The sequence below is a fragment of the Hyaena hyaena genome, unplaced genomic scaffold (genome assembly GCF_003009895.1).
Source record: "Hyaena hyaena isolate Hyena2069 unplaced genomic scaffold, ASM300989v1 scaffold_570, whole genome shotgun sequence".
Taxonomy (NCBI): Eukaryota; Metazoa; Chordata; class Mammalia; order Carnivora; family Hyaenidae; genus Hyaena; species Hyaena hyaena.
Window position 1 is genome coordinate 758,425 of NW_024081201.1, and position 11,164 is coordinate 769,588.

At 38.6% G+C, this 11,164-nt stretch overlaps 1 long non-coding RNA gene across 1 annotated transcript; it reads right to left on the minus strand.

Moving 5' to 3' along the window:
• Positions 1-550: 550 nt before the first annotated feature.
• Positions 551-9,978, minus strand: LOC120248148. The gene is made up of 4 exons (XR_005532508.1): positions 9,923-9,978; positions 2,275-2,333; positions 1,349-1,377; positions 551-575 (listed from the first exon to the last, which is right to left on the minus strand). It is a non-coding gene; the product is annotated as an uncharacterized LOC120248148 (long non-coding RNA).
• Between the last annotated feature and the right edge of the window lie 1,186 nt (positions 9,979-11,164).

The window sequence follows — 11,164 nt, forward strand, 5'->3', positions numbered from 1 at the left end:
AGAACCTGATTCTACTTAGTATCAGCCCACAAAACACGAATAGGACAAATTAATTCCCATTACTTTATTCCACCAGTATTGTACAAAATTAAACTATAATAAAATTAAGTGGAAAAACTGAGAAATGATGAAACAAATCTATCTTTTCTTAAATGTAATGTGTCCTAAAATTTGTAACACCTACCAAACAACAACAACAACAACAAAACAATATTGCCCTCAGCAAATAAGTAAGACAATTACACTCTAGGACTATCCAAACACAGTGAAATACATACATGCCGGGAGCCGCACCGGCCTCTCTGGATGGCAGTCACAGCAAGGAAATGGCAGTGTTTGCAGCTCCTGCCATGAGAAATGAAAACTGGCATCTCCTTCTGCTACTACTGGCTCATGTTGGATATAAGCCTACTGGTATTGACCAGGCCTCACAATATTCCGTATCAGACCCATATTCTGAATACAGATACCTCATAAGGAAAAGCATATTCCTGCCTTTGCAAGAGAGATTTTAGATGAAAGCTCTGTGGATGATTGTCAAAAGGCTCTTCCTATGGGCCTTGCAGATCCAAGACCTAGACAATAATGGGGGTTAAGAACACAAGAGTTACAATTGAGCCTGGCCCTGAGACAAAGAGCCTAATTTAAAGTTAAGGTACAGATCAGGGCAGAACATAAGTTACTACATATATCTTTGCTAATTGGTGAAGCGTAACAGTCCCTTCCTGAAGGCCTACATTCCACAAACACCCTCCCTTACACTGGCAGCTGGGATGAGGATAGATAAGAGTAGCTAAAACATAAACCCAGGTGCAAAGACTGACATATTTATGGCCCCCATGGTGCTTGCACATTCAGCATCAAGGAAAAGGCTCGCTCAAGCAGCTTAGGAACAAGCCTAATATACATTCTTCCCTTGTGATTAAAAATTGTCTAGAGGCCTACCCATGCAAAATAAGATAAGTTTGTTAGTACCTTAATCTGGGGGAATGATGTCAAGAATATGGGGAGGTTCTGCAAGAATACTTTTGTAAAGCCTGTTTCTGTACACCTTCTGCTGATCAAAGCATCTTATTACAAATAATTAGCCCCTGTAAAAATTCTGTCTTCTGATGTCATATTATCGTTGAACCTTAAAATAAAGACACCAAAACCTACAGGACAGAGATGCCTGCCTGGTGATCAGAAAGAATCTCGGGGCTCTCTCATTCTCTTTCGCCGACATCGTCCATCCTTCAGGGACCCCTGGACCTGTCAGAGTCGGCGCGGCCTCTGACACATACAGTGTCATTATGAATCTAGTGTCTTCCAGGGTGTGGAAAGAGGATAAAAGTGGAAAGACAAGTACCCGCAATTACGGTGTTTGCCACAGCCAATCTAGGAAAATAATGCAGGACAGATAAAGGAAAGCAGCATAATAATAGCTACTTCCCACTAGTTATTAAATCCCCATGTTGTTACAGTCACTGTGGTGGATACTTTAAAAACATTATCACAGACCCTCACAATGACTTTGCAAGGTAAGTATTTCTCTCAAGTTTTAAGTTTACAATAGGGGTGCTTGGGTGGATCAGGCAGTTAAAGCGGCTGACATCGCCTCAGGTCATGATCTCGCGGTTTGTGGGTTCGAGCCCTATGTAGGGCTCTGTGCTGACAGCTCAGAGCCTGAAGCCTGCTTCAGATTCTGTGTCTCCCTCTCTCTCTGATCTTCCCCTGCTCACGCTATCTCTCTCTCTCTGAAATAAATAAATAAATAAAACTTTAAAAAAAAAGTTTACAATAGGGAGAGACAGACTAGGAAACTTATCCCAGGGATGCAGAAGGAGCGAGAAGCTGTAACATGTCCCCAAATTTAGCTAACTTCAAGGCCAGCGGGATTTCTCATATATCAAATTGCCTCGGGTAGGAAAGAGTGCTAGCGAGGAGCCTGATGTCATATGTCTCCAGAGCACTGGAGTAGCACTTGCTAAAATAACTTCAGACTTTTCTGGTTGTTTGGTGACCTCGTTTTTTAGAAAAGTGTCACAAAACATAAATTTAATATGCCCTATTACCCTGCATATGATGAGATTATGTCCTATAAACTGGTTTGTTTTCATAATAATATTTTTAGTAAGACATATTTTTTTAAAAAATAAATATTTTATCCATAAAACATTTTTATATCAGAGATTTCATAGCTGATTAAATTCTTGGAGTTCATCATTTCTTTTTTCTTTGTTTTTTTTTTAAGGCCCCAGTTAAATGATATTGTAAATAAATAAGGCACAATACCTTAGTTTCCCAGGCTTCTTTGTGTGGTTTAGCTTGTACAAATCTGTACCATTTTTATTCTGGAAAAAAAAATGTTATTTGGGATGAAGAGAGACACATTGTATCAGTAACATACATAAGAGGATTGGGAACTATTCTATAGCTTTTATGTTATTATATAGTGATGTAATTGTTGTTTCCTCTAGTGTTTCTCTCCTTCCCCTTTGAGAAGCCAACATAAGAGACTTCTGCCTGCATGTCCGGAGCCAGAAACTCATTATGACTGAAGCCCTGCAAGGCAGTGCTGGGAACCAAACTGTGAAATTGCGATTCCTTGAGTGGAGTGTGGGAAGCCCTATGTACTGCTAGTTTTCTAATGGATTGAACCACACAAACACAGCAAACAGAAAACCCTGAAGGTTGATTTCATGTGTGTGTTTATTTTTGTGGTGTTCAAGAGGAAACTAATCAGACAGGGAAACTTATTAAAATAAATGTTTCCTTGTCTAAGAGATGGCCACCCTAACATTTGCTTTTCATTGATGTTTGACATGCATTTTGACTATCCTTTAAAGTTTTATTTTTCCAAAGATTTCATTTTGACAGAGAATATGAGGAAAGAAAACCTGGTGGAATTTGTTAGCTGAAATTTGCAAAATTTTATAATAAATCAGATCTTTGGTCGTTCTTCCTCATGGGTAGACTTGGGAATCAAATGGCCAAAATAATCAACCCTCCCATCTACTTAATTTTCCTGCAAAAACTATAAAAGAAAATAAGATAAATAGTTTAAAACCAATATAGCATTATTCCTTCCATTGAGCCTACATATTTACAAACAGAATTGTGGAACTCAAAAACTCTTTGATGTAAGCTGCAAGCTGAGTGTTAGTGAATAAAACTTCAACATGCAATTTCAAAGAAATGTATCTAGAGCTATGATTGCCAAAAGTAGACAAATTCTTATAAATTGGCCCCTACCTATTGTTTTATATTTGTTCGTACAAAAAAGAGGGCAAATTTCCATGTAACAGGACTCTAAACTGACCAGTAGGTCTGTAATTTTAAGTCAGATGATGGTATTCTAATTTGGTGTAGGCCATGACATGTTAAATAGATCAGCATAACTCTCAGGAACAAACATAAAATGGTCATATACATTTAAGTGCCAAGAGTAGCCAAAAGACAGCTGCCCGCGTATCTGAATCATTTCAGTAATTCTTTCCCAATTCTCTTTCCCCTCTCTCTGCCATGCATCTTTCCAGGTCAGATACTCTCTAAATATCCCTCTTCCCTTTTCGTACAATTTGATCTTTTAGGCTCTAGAACAGGGATTGAAAACTTACTAATGTTTGTCAGGTCATATGCCAACATAAGGAAGGTAAAGTTTGAGAAGTAAATCTGGACCAAAACATTATTTCTTATAAGTCGCTACTCCAAAAAGGTGACTGGTGAGAGTTACTCAGGGAACCTAAAAGCTAGCCTCAGAATACTGAATGCATATTTGAGCTTGAGCATCCCTCTAGCACCAGTGAACGGAAATATTCTCAGCATGTTCTATACAGGCATTGCTGTTGGGGCTGTGGGTGGTGGAGGGGGCTACCACCCTGTACTCATTTCTAGCTCTCAGAGTTTGGCCTCTGTACTTGAGTGGGATTTTATTGTCCTTAATGATACTCCATTGAAAAATAAATATCCTTGGGGCACCTGGGTGGCTTCACTGGTTAAGTGTCCAACTTTGGCTCAGGTCATGATTTCACAGGTTCATGAGTTCAAGCCCCACATTGGGCTCTCCATTACAGCACAGAGCTTGATCAGATTCTCTGTCCCTCCCCCCATCTTTCAAAATAAGTAAAGAAACAAATAAAATAAATATCCTTAAAAATGGACATGATTTAAAAGGACATTACAGGTAAACCAAGAGCTAACACTATTCAGCATTGAAAAACATATTTTAAAACATCGTTAAATCGTTGGAGATTACTGCAAAAACAGAAATAGAATAATAATTCAGATTACACTTATGTACATATATGCATTCACATATATATTTATGTATTGTGTTACATCATAAGTGTAAAAAGAGAAGCTATTTTAAAATGATGTGTGATAAAGAAAATAAGTTTAAAAATGATGTGTGGTAACTGCTGATAAAGGAGCTATGTAAAAGATCGACAGACTGCATTATATATACAATTGTATATATTGATATATACATATATTTGTAATGATAATAAAAATGATTTTATAAGAAGGGAAACAGATCCATACAAATATTTGCAGCAAATTTTATATATTAAAAAAAACAGTATCTGCACTATATAAAAGGTTTATGTAAATTGGCATGAAAAATAACACTAAAATGTAAAACAGAATATGAACAATCTGAATCAAAGGTAGTAAAGTAAAAAATCTATATAAAAATCTTCAATTCTCGTAGTTACCAAAAGAACACAATTAAATAAGAGTAATGTGCCTTTTTAAACCAATAAAATGAGGGACTTTGGTAATCAAGCAGGTGTTCTCATACATAACTTATAAAAGATAACCAGTTCACAGATTCCTTCTGGAAAAATGATTTTTCCAAGATACATAAAATAATTGTACCCTTTAATCCAATTATCTGTTGAGGAGAAGATAAAAGAAACAGGGAAAATACTAAGGGAAAAAATGAGGAAAAGTTAATATACATGAAAATATTCATTACAACAAATGTAAAGCCATTAAAATTATGAGGATTATATATCAACATGGAAAAAGTGCTATTTTATAACACTTAATGAAAAAGAAATAACTGCATCTGTCTACTAAATATAAAAATCATGCCTAGATAAAAACTATATGGGACAAAAACTATTTAAAAGAGTTTGGTTAAATCTTTCACTGTAAGCCATTTCATTGCATTGTATTTTAATCCAATCCATACTACAATTTGATTTATCTAGCAAAAATAATTTATTCAAAGCAAAGATTCCTGGCAAGGAGTGACAAAAACCCTAGCATTCCCCCACTTTCCATCCTTTTATTTTCCATGAAACATTTAGCTAGGCACAACGCCACCTGAATAAAGGCAGCACGTCCCAGGCTCCTTTGCAGCCAGGTGTGGGGAAGTACCGCAGTCCTGGCCCGTGTGCTACGTCAGAGCGCTATGTGGCAGGTCCCTCAATCCTACCTTAACAGGCAGCTGTCAGGCGGCCTTCCCCAACATCTGTGTTCCTTCACCCCGCCGTCTGGGTTGTGGAAGCCAACTTGGACAAGGGCCACAGTGTGGATCCTTCAAGTCAGTGTAGTGCAGAGTGATACTCCCAGCCCTGGTGTGCCTGTCTCTGGCCTTTCTCTACATGAAGGAAAGTGAGCAATAAACTGTCCTGCCTAAACCACCATTAGCTTTCACTTTTCTGTTTCTTAAAGCAGAATCTCAGCCTACTAAATGCAAAGTGGTTGCCTCAAAGCCAGCTAGTTGTAATATTTAAGCCGTAATCACTTGAAAACAACTAAGAGCCAAGTTGGGGCAACACTGTGAGGGCAGGAGGACACTAAGAAGATTGCCAGCGTCGATCCTGGGGCATCCAAGCTCATCAACAGGATCCAGACCTGGCGCGTCAGGCGTTCGCAGTGGGGTGATATCACCCTAAGGTGATGAAATGTGGTTCTTTGAAGAGAAAACAATGTTAGCTATACAATGGTCTGTGGCTCTCCAGCACTCCACAGGACATAATGGGACACGCAATATATCTCTGGTATAACGTTTCATGGTGGTGGGGGCTAGAGCTTTGGGGCAAAGAGCCTAATAAAGGCTGGGAGGAAGGGGGTGGCAATCACGAAAAAAGATGGAAAAAAAGACTGAGGATCTTTGCCAAATGTGAAGTCCTCCCCTGCCTGATCTATCAAGCAAATTCTACTTATTCTTTCAGATTCCACAGCATCTTGAGTTAACAACTCATCACATTGTTTTATTAATGATTATTTTTCCATCTCCCCCACTAGGTTTTAAGAAGATTTTAAGAATATTATGATGTTCAACTTTGCATCTATAACACATTGTATGGCACGTAATAACAGGACAAAAAATATAAGTGGCTGAATGAGCACCCCAGGGGCATTTTTCCTGCAAGTCTAATGCTCCAGCAAGTCTCACTTAACAATAGACACAATTCTCCCTCGGCCTGAGTGGCGACACATTAAGACAATGACTGAGAACACACAGTGTTTCTCAAACAATATGTTGAATAATTTGGTAAAAGAATCCAGTTCGGCCACAGAAAACACCCCATTTCTACTTATTTTTACCAACTTGGGTTTTCCTGTAAAAAAAAAGCTTTAATCTTCTTTATATTCATTAGTATTTAGCATTTTCTTTTTTAATCTCAAACATCAAGTTGATCTGAAATCTGCTGTTATTTTAACAATAGGGCAGAGTTTGATATTTGGAATTTATACAAACACTTCTGAAAAGGCCACCGCTAAATGGAACCTAAGCTTTTTCAGTTTACAGGAAATATCACAAACATTAATTATGAACTCAAGTCTTTTTACTAGTGGTTTATTCTACCAGTGTGGCTCAACCATGCAGAATTAGTCCACCTATAAAGAGTTACTGAACACCTACTGCACGTGACGTGTTGTGTAGGTCCTACACGGGATTTAAAAGAAAACAAAGCCTTGCCATCTTCAAAAGTCATATATTCTTTTTGAGAAACTATCATGTGAAGCGATATAGTTTAAGTGCTTTGCACAATGCACACAGATGTTTGAGAATTTGAAAGGAGAACATACAAAATTCATGCAAATAAGATCCCATGGATAGGTTGGCTTTAGGGACGTGCTTTGCAGTTGAAATAGGATTATAATAGAGGAAGATGGGGAGACGGGTATTGCAGACAGTGAATAGCACAGAACAACACACAAAAAAAGCACAAAATACTTTTCAAGAAGAGGGCATGAACCGCATTTGATTTGTATGCGCATTAAATTTGAGAAACAAATTTAGGCACCCATAGCTAAGTGAAAGAAAAGAACAAATAGCAAAATAACTTGGAGTCATTTCCTAATGAAATTTTTATGCTTTGACAAAAACCATCATTAGCCGGTGGGGACTATAGGCAGCCTTTGAGTTCGTGAACCGGAGCTATGCTTAGGCAAATTAGCATAACATATGTTGGCAGAGTAATGTACAAAGACTTCCAGAAGTAGGGAGACCAACGGTTCAGTCTTGCAATGGCCTGGAAAGAGTTAATAAAAGAGAGGAGTTAGTACTGTAGGAAAGAAATGCAAAAATGAGGATGGATGAGAAAAGTTTTCAGGAGTCAAATTTGTAATTCTTGACAACTTCTTGAATGTCTAGGATAAGGGGATAATATATGGCAAGAAAAAATTATTCCTAGACTTTAAGCTTGAGTAACTGGGAGAAAGATGTGACATTAACAGACAAAAGAAAATAAGAAGGGAATATTGGATTAGGATGTAAGGAGGTAATGAGTTTTCCAATTTGGGCCTATTAAACTAGCCGATGCCCAAATGAGCCCATTTGCCAGGCAGTTAGAAATGCAGTCTCTAGGAATGTAGGAAAAAAAAGTGCTATAAATTATGTAAGCAGAGGTTATGTTTGAAGTGGTGGAAATATTTGAAAAATCAGAGAGTATGGGATAGAAAGTAAAAGGATCAAGGAAAGAAACAGAGATTGCTAATTTTAAGAGACAGAAGAAAGAGACAGAGCAGAAGTTCCCACCGGATCTGTGGAGAACCCAGACTGGAATATGCCACCGAGGCAAGAAGAGCCTGCCTTGCTAAGAAAGAATCTGCCGTGTGGCAAGGTTGCCAAGGGATCAGGAGAAAGCATGCTACTTTATAACAATTGAAATCAATGTTGGTCATCAAACCCTCATTACCACTGTAATCAAAGCTCTCTTATAAACTGGTATCATCCGTTTTCCCCAGTATTTCTCAAGTACCACAAAGTATTGGTACTACAAAGCAAACTTGCAGTGTATCCTGGTCCAAATATCAATGTAACAATATTAACATGTTTCAATTTATTTGCTATTATATCGGGGAAGAAAATATCAGTTCTACAAATAGTAATAATGTATTTTCTGTTTTAGAGGATCATATTGGTAACTCAGTTTTATTAAAGTCATTAACAAACCAGGGAGGGTTTTATTCATTGTTGTTACAGGGGTAATGACGTAAATTGACCCACATGCTGAACAGAGTTACAAAAAAAGATCAGCTGTGAACTTGCTTTGTGAACATGGGAAAGTCATAACTTTGCCGGTTTCACTTCTTGTTTTCTGTTATGTACTGTAGGGGCTGAAGAAATCTCTGAGGCACCCTACTGACTTGATATATATTCAATATATTCCTGTAATATCTTTTGACTAGTTAACTTGCTTAAGAAAAGGTGGCTCTGATTGATTAAGGGAGTGAAAGCAGCAAGATGAAGAACAATATGACAAATATAGGTCTCACATACATAGCAAAATGGGTGTATCAAGTTCAAAGTCCTATATTGGAGAGAATCTCCAGGTATATGAAAAGAGACAGGAAATAACATGTTCCTTTGCCCCAGGGAGTGACAGATTAGAATAGCAACATTGTTCTCAAAAACAATGTTGTTTTAAGGAAAATGTTAGGCAAAAACTGAAATCTTTTACTGGAGAATATCCTACAAATATTAACATGAGATTCTCAAAGCCCTGCCACTGTTAAAAACTAACACTTAAATCTTTTTAACGGTAGATGCACACAGCTAGGTCATTCAGGGAAATTCTCTCATTCCAGAGGCTAGATTAATTCACTGCTCAGGTACTTAGAAGTCACTTTTGAGTTTAGCTCAGGTCATGATCTCATGGTTGGCGAAATGGAGCCACACGACAAGCCTTGCTCGAGGCTGTACCCTGACAAAGTAGCGCCACTTGGAGTTCTCTCTCTCTCTCTCTCTCTCTCTCTCTCTCTCTGTCTCTCTTTCTCTCATTGAGCCCTGCCTCTGGCTGTGCCCTGAAAGAGCAGAGCAGGCTTGAGACTCTCTCGGTTTCTCTCTGCCTTTCCCCTACTCTTTCTCTCTCGGTCTCTCTTTCTCTCTCAAAATAAATAAACAAACATTAGAAAGAAAAAAAGAAGCATTTGAATCTCTGCCAGAAAAATGGAAGTCTGTCCAATTCCAGCACTACCACAAGCCAGAGAAAAACCTCAATATCAGGGCCTGTATGTTAGAAATCTCTTGTCCCAGAGCAGGTTACAAAACTCATTTTGAGCATATGTCAAAGGTGGCTTAAAGGGAGGTATTTGCCATCTATTCTCAATATGTTCTGTAACATACCAAAAAATGTTAAACCAAAGCTGGCTTTTTCCTTAGCTTCTTAATTCTTAATAGCAGAAGCACATAAAAACAACTAACTGGACTAGTTCATCAGAATAAATAATAAATGAATGCATTGCTGGTTAACCTCATTGCTTTTGTTAAACACAGTACTTGTTCCATTTATAGAAAAATTTGAAATAGCTGATTGGCCTTAGTGACCTTCCTACCATTTGGTCAGCCAGTGGTACAGTTCACATAAGAGAGCAACAAAAATGCCTTCTTTTCTCTTTATATACCATTTCTCAAGATAAGATTTGATCCCTTCCATCTCTAAAAAGGCGACTAAATAATTGTTATATTATTATAAACCTGTTAGGTAGATGGAAGCAATGGAAGGAACAGCTTCAGGCAGGGTCCCGAGTCCTTGAAGCGGAATGTTAGAGACATGAGCTGGAAGTAAGGGCCGTGAGAAAAACAAACAAGCAAACAAACAAAAACCCTACACATTATAAGCCCCAGAGCTCACCATCCTAACCTTGTAGCTTCCAAGACCTTGGACCTGACCGATCCAGAGCCACAGGTGCAGAACATTCTACCCCTGCCCCAGGGTAACCTCTCCACTCATAATACATTTGCGTTGCAGGAATAGCCCAAAACCTATAGAAAGGCTACCTGGAGGGTAGGTATGAACCTTATTGGGTCAAAAACTCCCCCTCTCAACCTGTGGGAGGAATTTTCCCAATGACTGGAAGCAGCCTGCATTAGAGACCAGGCCAATGTATATCACCGCTCCTCCCATCCCGGGCACACCCACTAACATCCAACCCCAAAACAACCGAGGGCCGGTTCCACCCTATGCAACCTGTTCTCTCTCCCACTTTGAGAATGTACTTGCTCTTTAATAAACTGCTTTGTGTTTGCTACTTTCCTTCTGGTTGTCTTTATTCTGAGTACAGATTCCCCTGTAAATAAATCTCCTGAGGAATCCAAGGACGAAGACCTCCATTCACACAACATAGTCCCTAACAAACCTATATTTTTAAATACATGGGCTTCAATACATGTATTGCTTACACTTATTGAAGTTCAAATTGTCCCATACAGTTGACCCTTGAAAAATGTGGCAGCTAGGGGTACTGACCCACTGCACAGTAAAGTAAGCTAACATAAGGACGGTGCCTGGGTAGCTCTGTTGATTAAGCGTTGGACTTTGGCTCAGCTCATGATCTCACTACTGGTGAGTTTGAGCCCTGCATCGGGCTCTGTACTGACAGCTCAGAGTCTGCAGCCAGCTTCAGATTCTGCCTCCATCTCTCTGCCCCTCTCCTGCTCGCACTCTCTCTCTCTCAAATATAAAATAAAAAACATTTTTAAAAAAGGAAAATCATAAGGAATACAAAAATGCATTTATAGTACTGTAGTGTAAAAAATCCAGGCATAAGTGGACCATTTAAACCTGTATTGTTCAAAGGTCAACTGTATTAGCCAGTAGGGAACTCTTCAGGTGAATGCTTAATTCCTTTTGACATGATCCCAAAAAGTCTCTGATAGCTCCCTTGCTACCCACTACAAGAGACTTTCCAAACTCATCTTGTACATTTCTGTTAATAG